At 37.8% G+C, this 2695-nt stretch overlaps 1 non-coding gene across 1 annotated transcript; it reads left to right on the top strand.

Moving 5' to 3' along the window:
* The first annotated feature begins 1855 nt into the window (after positions 1–1855).
* Positions 1856–2017, top strand: LOC120226949. Its single transcript, XR_005527124.1, has one exon. It is a non-coding gene; the product is annotated as a U1 spliceosomal RNA (small nuclear RNA).
* The last annotated feature ends 678 nt before the right edge of the window (positions 2018–2695 follow it).

Here is a 2695-nt window from a genome sequence, read left to right on the forward strand (position 1 = left end):
CAAAAGAGCTCTCCTCCAAAGAAATTCCAGGAAGAATTGACAGCTAAAGAACTGCTCAAAACACATATAAGCAAAATAACTGAACAAGAATTTAGAACAATAGTCATAAAATTATTCGCTGTGCTTGAAAAAAGGCATGGAAGACATCAGAGAAACTACTGCTGAAAAGACTATGGAGCTTAAAAATAGTTGTGATGAATTTAAAAATGCTATAAATGAGATGCAAAATAAAATGGAGGCATCCAATGCACAGAATAAAGAGGCAGAAAGGAGAATAAGTGATTTAAAGGACACAATTATAGAAAAAGAGGAAGCTGAGATAAACTGATTCAGGGACACTAAAGAGAGTTCGAGAGCTCAGCGATACAATCAAATGGAATAATATCCATATCATAGGAATTCTAGAAGAGGAAGAGAGAGGGAAAGGTGCTGAAGGAGTCCTTGAACAAATTATAGCAGAGAACTTCCCCAATCAGGAGAAGGAAGCAGACATTGAAATCCAAGAGGGACAGAGAACTCCCCTCAGATGTAACTTGAATAGATCTTCTGCATGACATGTCAGTGTGAAACTGTCAAAATATAAGGACAAAGAGACAATTCTGAAAGCAGCTAAGGATAAAAGTGCCCTAATATACAAAGGGAGACCTATCAGAGTAGTGACAGACCTATCTACTGAAAGTTGGCAGGCCAGAAAAGAATGGCAAGAAATCTTCAATGTGATGAACAGAAAAAATATGCAGCCAAGAATCCTCTATCCAGCAAGCCTGTCATTCAGAGTAGAAGGAGAGATAAAAGTCTTTCCAAATAAACAAAAATTGAAAGAATTTGTCACCACTAAACCAGCCCTACAAGAAATCCTGATGGGGACTCTCTGAAGGAAATGTTGCAAGGAACGCAAGATACCAGGGACACCACCACAAGCGTAAATCCCACAAAGGACACAATGACTCTAAACCCATATTTTTCAATAATAATACTGAATGTAAATGTACTAAATGCCCCAATCAAAAGACATAGGGTAGCAGAATGGGTAAAAAAACAAAATCCATCTGTTTGCTGTCTATAAGAAACTCATTTATGACTGGAGTACACCTTCAGATTGAAAGTAAGGGGATGGAGAAATACATATCATGCTACTGGAAGTCAAAAGAAAGCTGGAGTAGCTATATGTATATCAGACAAACTGGACTTTAAAGTAAAGACAGTAACAAGGGATGAAGAAGGGCATTATATAATAATTACAGGGTCTATCCATCAGGAAGAGCTAACAATTATAAATGTCTATGCATCAAATATGGGAGCACCTAAAAATATAAAACTAATCACAAACAGAAACACTCTTATTGATAAGAATGTGCTAATAGTAAGTTCAATACTCCACTTACAGAAATGGATACATCAGCTAGACAGAAAATCACTAAAGACACAATGAACTTGAATGACACATTGGACCAGTTAGATATGACAGATAATATTTAGAACTCTATATCCTGAAGCCATGGAATTCACCCTCTTCTCACATGTGCATGGCACATTCTCCAATATAGATCACATACTGGGATAAAAAGCCGCCCTCAATAAATATTAAAAAATTGAGATCATGTCATGCACACTTTCAGATCACAATGCTATGAAACTCGAAATCAATCACAGGAAGAAGTCTGGAAAACCTACAAAAATATGGAGGTTAAAGAACACCCTACTAAAGAACAAATGGGCCAATCAGGCAAAAAGAGAAGAAATTTTAAAATATATGGAAACAAATGAAAATGATAATACAACAATCCAAACTCTGTGAGATGCGGTGAAGACAGTCCTAAGAGGAAAGTACATTGCACTCCAGGCCTATTTCAAGAAACTTACCTGGCTGGGGAGACACCATGATCAGGCAGGTGGTTCTCCCAGAGCGAGGCGAGCCCATTGCACTGCGGGCGCGCTGACCCCTGCGATTTCCCCAAATGTGGAAAACTCGACTGCAGAATTTGTGGTAGTGAGGACTGCGTGGGCGCTCTCCCCTGATTAAAAAAAAAAAAAAAAGAAATTAGAAAAAGCACAAGTGCAAATCTAACAATGCACCTGAAGGAACTAGAGGGAGAGCAACAAGAGCACCCCACACCCAGTAGGAGAAGAGAAATAATAAAAAATCAGGGCAGAAATAAACAATATAGAAACCAAAGACACAGTTGAACAGATCAGTGAAACCAAGAGTTGGTTTTTTGAAAAAAAATGAACAAAATTAACAAATCTTTAGCCAGGCTTCTCAAACAGAAAAGAGAGAACACTCAAATAGACAAAGTCATGAATGAAAATGGACTTATTACAACCAAACCCTCAAAAATAAAAGCAATTATCAGGGAAAACTATGAAAAATTATATGCCAACAAACTGGACAACTTAGAAGAAATGGACAAATTCCAAAACACACACACTACCAAAATTCACATGGGAAGAGACAGAAAACCTGAAGAGACCCATAACTAGTGAGGAAATTGAATCTCCCAACAAATAAGAGCCCTGGGCCAGATGGCTTCCCTGGGGAATTCTACCAGACGTTTAAAACAGAATTAAAACCCATTCTTCTCAAACTATTCCAAAAACTAGAAATCGAAGGAAAACTTCTGGACTCATTCTATGAAGCCAGCATCGCTTTGATTCCCAAGCCAGACAGAGACCCAGCAAAAAAAGAAAACTACAG

The sequence above is a fragment of the Hyaena hyaena genome, unplaced genomic scaffold (assembly GCF_003009895.1).
Source record: "Hyaena hyaena isolate Hyena2069 unplaced genomic scaffold, ASM300989v1 scaffold_1914, whole genome shotgun sequence".
NCBI lineage: Eukaryota > Metazoa > Chordata > Mammalia > Carnivora > Hyaenidae > Hyaena > Hyaena hyaena.